This window comes from Carassius auratus, chromosome 11, assembly GCF_003368295.1.
Source record: "Carassius auratus strain Wakin chromosome 11, ASM336829v1, whole genome shotgun sequence".
NCBI classification, from domain to species: Eukaryota; Metazoa; Chordata; class Actinopteri; order Cypriniformes; family Cyprinidae; genus Carassius; species Carassius auratus.
In genome coordinates this window covers 12,604,683-12,613,324 of record NC_039253.1, presented here as the reverse complement: position 1 = coordinate 12,613,324, position 8,642 = coordinate 12,604,683, and the positions used below count along the sequence as shown (strand labels likewise).

Sequence of the window (8,642 nt, the reverse complement as noted above, 5' to 3'; positions counted from 1 at the left end):
AAAAATGTTTTAGAAATTTTAAAATCACATTTTGAAAAGGTATGTTTTGGAGTTGATGTTTTATATGACAATGGTGTGTGTGTGGGGGGGGGGTATCAAAGATGACAAATATTTTGTGTAAATAAATATATGTTGTGAAGTTGAGTGATTATACAATCTGTTAGTAAAGTGACAAATGACAAAATGACAAATAATAGTAAAATGACTTTACATGATAGTACATTGCTTTTATTTAGTTTACTACTTTTTACTTTTACTTAGGTATTAAGTAAATGCTCAAAATGCAGTATTTTATAAATACTCACTAATGAATAACACAAAATGCATTCCATCCACTTTCCACTGTATTTACATCAGTTCCACCATTGCATAATTGCACATCCTCATTAAAACTGTTTATAACTTTAAACGTCACTAAAAATGTGTAGTATAGTTTTTGATGTGTGAAAATCAAAACAAAAAACAAACAAACAAAAAAAGCCCTGGGGGCAGAAATGTCTCTTCCACATAACGAAAAAGTTTTCAAATTGACCATCAGGATGTAGTGTGACCAAAAATTTTACTTGTTTATTCAACGTCTTCATTATTAATTGCTATCTAATATGCGTTACGTGCTTATAAAATGGGTTTATTGCCCTGAAGCAATTTCGTTGATCAAATGAGTGTTTACAGCTTACAAATGCATACATTAAAAATGTCATTTAAGAAGTGGTTTTTTTTTTTTACTTATTCACCCATGAAATCTGTATTATGGAATTGCCTTTCACACAGTAAATGTAACTCTATCGCCGTCAGACATAAATGAATCTCACAACATTATCCCAGACAGCCCCTTTAAAGTTAAAAGGCAAGATTGACAGGCCAGAGAGCAAATGATACGGCTCTATCACTGGAGGCGGGGCTCTGTCTACGCCACGACGAATCAGCGCGCAGAAGAGGCGGGGCTTGTGCTGGTCGTGTTGTCAGTCAGCCGCTCGCTGTGTCCTGAGGTCTGGTGAGTTGTTGCGCTTCTATTGTGGAAGGCGCGTCTCTTTGGGAAATAACGCGTGCATTGACATCAAGGAATCGTTGCGTTGTATCATCTTCACATACAATGGGATTGTCGTCTCATGCCTAGCGAGGTAAGATGACAAACGATTAAATCTGTTTCTTGTATTTGAACTTGTTCCGAAAGAAACTTTTCTTAAAGGTGAACTCCACGGAGCTTAGTGGGTTGTGTTCATACAGATCCATCCGGCTTCCACAGCGTGTCTTTTGGTTTTAACAATGGGTTCTATCAACAACAACAACAAAAACAAAAAAGTAGGGGAACATATTACAGTGATTTAGAAAAATATATTTTATTTGGTTTAAAATAAATGTGCAGTCGCTGATGCACATAGCAGTGGGCAGTTTAGTAGCGTTATTCAATTCAGTGTTTGGGAATTGGGGGAATTAACAACAAAACATTCTACAATACATTTGTTTTCACTCTAGTTGTTGTAGCCTACGATTTGTGTGATGAATATTCGCTCTGTCGTTTTCTTTTCACTTTAAAACTCGCTAGATCGAACTTGGTTCACCCAAAATTAAAATGGTCTTAATTTACTCACCCGAATTTTCAAACGCTTTTGACTTTCTTTGTTCTGTTGAAAACAAGTCGAGTCGTTACATATATTTTTTAAAGCCTTCTGATGCCATGCGATAGCTTTTTGTGAGGAAAAGGCCGAAATGTAAGTCGCTATATATTTATTCGTCTGATTCGCTTCAGTTAAAGGCTGCTACTCAATTGTTCAAGTCAGTGAATTGAACTCCAGAATCGGATCAGTCTGTTTAGTTCGGATTCGTGTCCGAATTTGCATACTTCCCTACTCTATAGTAAGCAGAAATTCCTAGTATGACGGTTTCATGAAACAGTATGTTACCGATACCTGCATGACTTACTACATACTATGTGAATTACCAGTCAATTGCGTCACGACATTAACAACATGACAAGTGTGGTTTGGATTATATTCATACTATATAGAACATACTTTTCCAATGGTCGCGAAGCAAGTTTTCAAATTAAGTAGGCTAACTTTTCAAAGAGTATGTTGTTTTGGAAACAGCCTTTGATTCAAAGTGGTAACAAGTGGTAAGTTTTTCTATCCCCAAATGCCAAGAAATTATTAGATACAATAATAATAATATTATAATTATGTAATATTATTAATATAAAATAAATAATATTATTAAAATGTAATTATACTGCACATTCGCTAATATAAAAAAGGCACTTAATCAGTTTGGGATAAAGCAAGTAAGAATTGCAATTTCAGATATCTGCAAATTAATTAATATAACAAACTAAAAAAAAAAAAGGTTTGGAATTTCTGCTTTTCCCATGAACTTGCCAAGAAGTACTGGGGCATATAACACAATCTTTAGTGAATAATGACTTACATTTTTTTCCTCATACAAAGGTATTGTATGGCTTCAGGCAACACGTCATGTGGACTATTTTTTATGTTAATTTTGTGTCACAGAATTTATCTCCACAGAAGTGCGGAAGTCATGCAGGCTTGAAATGACAGTATTGTTGATCATTTTTCGTGAGAACTATTCCTTCAAAGCCCTTCAGTCTACAACGGATCCAATACATTTTCAATATAAAAACAAGGGATTTTTTGCGAAGACTTGGTCTGTACCGTTTTAGCACAAATGATAATCTTCAGTCTTATAGCGGTAACGCTCATTCTGTCACTGGTCGTCATACTAAGAGAGATCATCTGAAAGTACTCATTACTCACTGGTGTTGAAAACCCTGCAACGGTCCGAAATGGATTAGTCTCGCTTAATTTGTAACGCTTTTAAGAGAAATAGTTTTTTTGTTGTTGTTCCTTCAGCAGTAACCTTGGCAGCCAGCTGTTGCTTCGAACATCTTGGCAGTCTACCCAGTAAATCTGCGGTTTTATTCTCTCTCCTGGGGTTGGAGTTTTTGATGCCCAAATTGGAGGGGTTTGTGTGCTTTGCAGGCTTGAAACCCTTTGTACCTCCGCTGTCTTTGTTTTAGGCACATCCATTATTCAAATTCAGGCAAATACTTTGTTCTCATCTGTTAGAAACTGAGTGGCATGTAAATGAAATGTCTTCATCAATTGGAGACTACAGATATCCGCCCAAATGCCTTGTTGCATGTCAATTGAGGTGCAGATGGCTCTGAATGCTCATCTAATGACTGTTCATATATTTTATTGTTAATTTAATTATCAAAACTCCAATCTAATTATGTTCAGCCTAGCTATATTGAGTCAGAAACACTTCTCTTGAGAGCGGGGATTGGTGCCAACCAAGAAACACATCTGTGTCCTGTTGTTTAGGGCTAGAATAATGTTGTGGTCTTTCTAAATGTTCATATTCTCACTTAAATGGTGATACACTGCTTTAAACTTCTGAATGAATAGTCATGCTGCTTTGTGTGGTCATTTGAAACCCCCTCTGGGTGGATTAGAAGTCAAATACCCCAAATGTTTGACAGCAGGGAACCCATCAAAAACACTTTCCTTGCGCTCAGAGGGTTCAAATCAATGGCCTTTGTGTCGCTAGCACTGACAGAAAACAGGCCTGAGGGCGATTTGTTTGTGTTAGCGGATTAATTTCCCCTCTCTCTGTGTCATGGAGGGCACCTGTCAGCACTGAGGGACTCTTCGCGTGAACCCTGTGGGAATTTTTCAGCTGTCCCGACATAGTGCGGTCAGGCTAATTAAGTCTCTGTTCTTTTCTTTGCGATTCCCTGATCTCATCCCTCGGGTCTTAGACCAACGGTGAGATCGTAGAGAAAGATCAGCAGATGTTTTTCAAGTGGTTTAAAGAAATGTGATTTAGGGAAATTATACTAGATGCAGCTGAGTTTGAATTAGCCCTCCACTGACCGTTGATTGAGTTATCTAATTCTTGCAAGACCCCGTTGACCCTAGTGAACAAATCAGAAGACTCCTCCCCCTTTTCATTGTTCATAGGCGACTGTGTGAGTCCGGTTAGAGTAGTTGTGAATGTTTGTATGTCTGGCTCCATGGGAGGACTCCTCGGTATGAGAGTTGTTTCCTCTGTGCATGTCTGGTTCCCTAGGGATGGAAAACAATCAGAGCATATTTAAGCGCCCAGATCCTGCACGGTGGAGCAGATTATGTACATAGTTTGCATAATTTGTAGATAATGGAAAGGAAATAAGTTCGGATATGTTTCAAGTTTACCAAATCGAGGTCAGGAGTTGAGAACACCTCAGGGAACAAGATCCAAATGGCTTAATTTGAAGACTAAACAGCCCCTGCTCTAAGTGTGACCTCTTTCTGAAAGGGTTTGTCTTTTGCTTCTCTTGGAAAGGAAGTATTTCATTATCTCGAGACTCAGAACGGATGCTTTAGTTCATAATCTGTTTGCCCCTTTCTGAACTCCTTAAATAGTCACTCAAGTCCATGCAAGACCCTGTTTGTTCATTGATTTATTTTAAGATCATGTTCTCAGAAAAAAATGGTTGAGTAGTCCGCTGGAGATCATGAAAAAGCTTTTGAAATTGCTGATGGTAGTGAAATTTGTGCTCTTTAAGTGGAGTCTCAGCAGACAATGACAAAGGATACATTTGCTGGTAGTATTGCAGTAATGCATTTTTGTTACCGATGGAAAGCATGAGGAGAATAAATGGATACAGACGGGGATTAGCTATGGCCATCTGTTGGCCGAGGAATCAATAGCCAGACCTTTCTGAGCTTCCCTGCATGGGTACAGGAAAGGATCACTGCACCACTCCATCAATGGCACTCCAGTTTGGCTGAGAGTGACCTTGGATACTCCATTTATAATGAGTGTTCGATCATGCACCTTTGTGAGCAAGAGAGTGACGTCTTGCATGGGACCACGACTTCCCACGTTTCATCCACCATCCCTGGCACTCTTCCAGCACCCTGCATGACCTCAAAACCTCTTGTTAAGATGAACGATATAATTGTTTTAAAGTAGTCAGCGGTACTGTATATTCAGCAGTGGTTGCCAACTGCTGATGTTAATTTTAAAACTTTCCAAAGGGCTTTTTCCAAAGCTACCGTATCATGAGGACACTCATTTGCTAATGTGTTCCTGAATTTTCTGTTAAGATTAGTCTTCTGACGTATCTGGATTTCATTTGGTTGTCCCAAGGGACGCTTCTATTGCAAGAAAAGATTTCTATTTAGTTGGCCATTGAGTTCCCAGCTATTTTCTTTCTTTTCCCATTCTTTTTCATGGCTCTTTTTGAAGGTGTCGACACAATGGAGTGTCTTCCTATGACACTTCCACAGCCTGGAGGCTTGAGGGTTCGGTTTTCAGGTCGATATAGAGTAGACCATTTCATCCTTATTACAGACAAGCCTAAAGAGGTGACGCCAACTCAGACCACCCTTCTCACTTATGCCTGAGAGACTTTCCTGACATTCCTGGCAGAATCACCTGGCCTTAGCACCCTGCATATCTGAATCCAAGACATTGTGTGGTCAGTAGACTAGAAAAAAAAGCTTATGAGCATTGGATTGTTTATGTTGTGTCATTCCGGGGTTTGCTTTGAAGCATGGATGTGTTATCTCAGAAAATAAAGGTCTGGCTGTAGGTGTTGTATTGCAGTTATGTGATGGCAAAACTGTTTAAGATCATTGGAGATGGAGGGAACTGCCTGCTATGAGTGCTGACAATTTGAAGGAAGACAAAGGCTTGTACTGTAAACCTGAATGGACCTCAATGGTTTCGTTAATATATTATCAAATTACTTCTCATTAGTTTCGCATATTGCTCTTCAATGTTAAAGGGGTAGTTCACCCAAAAGTTTACCCAGCCTCATGTTGTTACAAATCTGTATGACTTACTTTAAGACTTTGTATATAACTTGTTTGTATAGACCAACATTTTTTTTTTTGCTGCTTTACGTAGAGGACAATTAATCATACAGGTTTTATATGAGACAACATAAAGTAATTCATGACATAATTAAATTTTTTAGATCAATCTATCTATTTAATTGTCAATCTGTAAAAAAAAAAAAATTAAGCAAGACAATGGTGTTTTTATTATTTATTACTTCTTTTATTTATTTTTAACATCCTTGTCATGATTTATAGCCTACAGCCCCAGCTTCATAATAACTCAGAGCCATCTTGAACCATTCCCTCTTTTCTGCCTAATGCAGTAGCCCATGGGAAAGAGAGCGAGGCTGCTGGCAAACCCAATCAGATGCATGGAGCCATCTGCCTCTACACCTGACACTGTAACACTCACTTCCATCCTTCCAAATGGGTCTCAACCCCACCAAATGCCTTTTCCTGATTAACAATAGTTTCATTTCAAACCCTTTTGCTCATACGTTTCCGCTATCCTTTGAGATCTTCCCTCTTCCTTTCAACATGTTCCCTGAGCGTAACCTTGGATGACAAGCTGCTCAATATTTAAAATGGCAAACGCTACAAAAAAACTAGAGCACTGGAGTGCAGCGTCTGCATTGGTTTCTGCACGGTTTGTTTTCATGTGGGGCTTTTGTTTCGAGTTGGGGACGAGGATTGAAATATCAGCAGATAGATTTCCACATTTCCACTTTGGCTGAACCGACTCTCATTCAAGTATCTATGCTGATTGTGAGAGGGAGATATTTCAGGAGGCTGGCTCACGCACACAGGGCCGTCTCCTTCTGGCTTCACTCTCTCTCTTTGAACCAGATCTCTCTTCTCAGCGGGACTAATATGACTCTCTTGCGCTTGCTAAGTGGACTCTTTGGAGGTTTCCGCCACAAAGAGGGACTTCAGATGGGGACAGGCAGATTTACGTGAAGTGTTCAAAGACATGAGTATCCCCATCTCTCCGTTGTTAGGTGGGTGGAAAGATCAAACCTTGAGCCTTTCATTAACACCAGCAGACACATTCACAATTAGATTTTATATTTTTATTTCATAAAGTGCAGGGGAATTGTGCACAAGCCTTCAGGGTGAAAATTTGAGGAATGTCACCTCTTAACAAGTTTATAATTGGTTCTCAGCTTTCTTCGCTTCCACCTGGAGAAACATGGTATGACTAATCAGATGATTGACAGGGAGCTGAAAAAATGAATTATGTGCACAATAAGGCCTTGCATAAGGTTAACAGCTCCTGCCAAGTGTTGAGAGAACAGTGGCTGTGTTGTACCTGTGTCGGTTGTCATGGAGGCGTGTCCCAAAGCGAAGAAAGTGATAAAGACTGCTCAGTATCTGTGAAATCTTTGTTTTGCAGTGTTTACCCTTCAACAGGCATGAATCACCACATCATTAGCTTGTATTGACTGCTATGTACAGTTGCTTTCATTCGGATTCTGCTCAACGTTATCGTGCTCTTCATGATTGACAGTAAAGATGTATAGTAGAGCAATTGCGAGGTGGAAGATGGCGCAACTGTCTTGTTCACTTTCCATCATTGTTGTGGCTCATTAGCCGTTAGCTTTTTCCACTGTATTTGCGCAAAGATTAAACGCATTGTATGCTAGACAGCACCACCTTCACAATGCAAGTCAAGTGGAAACTTATTATTTTTGCCCTACATTTCCTCATTGCCAGGCCTGGATGTGTTATTCCCATAACATTAGGGTTGTTTGTTAGTCATGCGTGTTCAAGGATGATTAAATGCATGTAATCCTCAGGACTCCTCATGTTAAGAGTCTATTTTACTCGAATTGCACTTAAATACACATATTTCAGGTCTTCGTCCTTGGCTGCATTGTAGTGAATGTTACTGTTTGAGGCAGTCCTACCTATGCTATGACCAGAGTCTGTCCCTGGTATATTCCTCATATGAGTATAATATGTACCATAGAGATTTAGTATGACACTGCTGGATGTAATTTACATATGTTGGTCATAATCAGCAAGGCTATTTGTAGCAGAAACAGCTGTTGTTTGTTGCGGCGGTGGTATAGCTGCTGCTATTCTGCACACACAGCAAACCCTCACAGCCCTTTAATAAATCATAACCATTTTGTCTAAGAAGGTAATAACTCAACTTGCTCCAGTCTATTCACTTTTATACATGTTTTTTTTTCATACTTAAAGGCAAAGTCCATTTTTATGATGTGTAAATACTTTCTATCCCAGTTAAATGGAAAGAGTTAACTTCATTTTTACCGGGGTTTTTAATTAATTATTTTTTTTTTTATGAAAAAATAACCTGAAAACTGTGAGTTTAGGCCTTTTGGAAATATATTTTCAGTTCTGTTTGGTGCCTCTGTTGGTGTAGAAATTTAACCCTTAAAATATCAACTGAAGCAGCTTTTCTTGCCCCTGATGTGGTGAAGATTGTGGTGAAGATCCTTTGACCTTCTACTGGCCACTTCAGCAGGGACAGATGGACAGGTTTATTTTTGAGGTCAAGGTGCCTCTTGCCCCAGGGTTTCCTGTTGTTCTGTCTTATTGATCTCATCCCATAAATGGACGTGTCCACATTGGTTTGGAATGTGGACTGTTGCATATGCTTCAGTCAGTGAGCTAAATGTCAGCAAGGTCACCTTTAAACCCTTCTTGTTTGTATGGGTGGCACAAAGGTTTAACTGGTGAAGGTCTTGGGAGAGACCACCTAATATTATATTTAAAACAGTTTTAACAACATATTAGTATTACATCTAAGTCTAGGGGTGTCACGAT

At 39.0% G+C, this 8,642-nt stretch overlaps 1 protein-coding gene across 1 annotated transcript in view; it reads left to right on the top strand.

The window, feature by feature from the left end:
• The first annotated feature begins 945 nt into the window (after positions 1-945).
• Positions 946-8,642, top strand: part of sipa1l2 (signal-induced proliferation-associated 1 like 2) — a 68,928-nt gene continuing 61,231 nt past the window's right edge. The window contains exon 1 of the mRNA XM_026275417.1: positions 946-1,121. The gene's annotated coding sequence lies outside the window, so the exon portion shown is untranslated. The remainder of the gene's footprint in view (positions 1,122-8,642) is intronic.